This window comes from Phalaenopsis equestris, unplaced genomic scaffold (genome assembly GCF_001263595.1).
Source record: "Phalaenopsis equestris unplaced genomic scaffold, ASM126359v1 Scaffold234178, whole genome shotgun sequence".
Lineage (NCBI taxonomy): Eukaryota > Viridiplantae > Streptophyta > Magnoliopsida > Asparagales > Orchidaceae > Phalaenopsis > Phalaenopsis equestris.
The window spans coordinates 6,428-6,961 of record NW_018252099.1 but is presented as its reverse complement, the minus strand read 5'-3'; positions in this window follow the sequence as shown (position 1 = coordinate 6,961).

Here is a 534-nt window from a genome sequence, read left to right as displayed (position 1 = left end):
CTTTCACAAATCTCAAGACAAGGAGAAGAACAGAGAAAACTGCTCAGATCTCATGGGAAAAACACAACAAAGCTCAGAATTCATATATAAAATCAAAGTCATCAAAACTATAACAAGTAAATAAATTTATCTCTAATTTCTCCTCAAGAAAACTCCTTGAAGTTCCTATGAATCTCTTCATTTCTTTACAACGCACAAAATTCCTCTTCGAAGCGGCCTCTTCGAAGCGGCAAGGAGGGCAAGGAGGAAAAAATCTCTCACATTCCCTCCACTCTTACAATCTCTCAAAGAATTCCTCACAATTTAGACACTCTAGTAAACTCTCTACACACTAATGGAACCTTTATAACCTCCAGGGCTTCCAGGCTCTCTTCAATTTTTGGCCAAAATCTTCTTTTAAAGTTGTGGATGAGCTTTCCCAATACTTGCCTAAGCACCGCTCCAAAATTCGTCCTCATCCAAAGCCTGGTTGGACATAACAACTAATCTCGCCGTCGGCGGCCTTGAGGGCGCCGGCGGGGCGCCCTCTAAGTG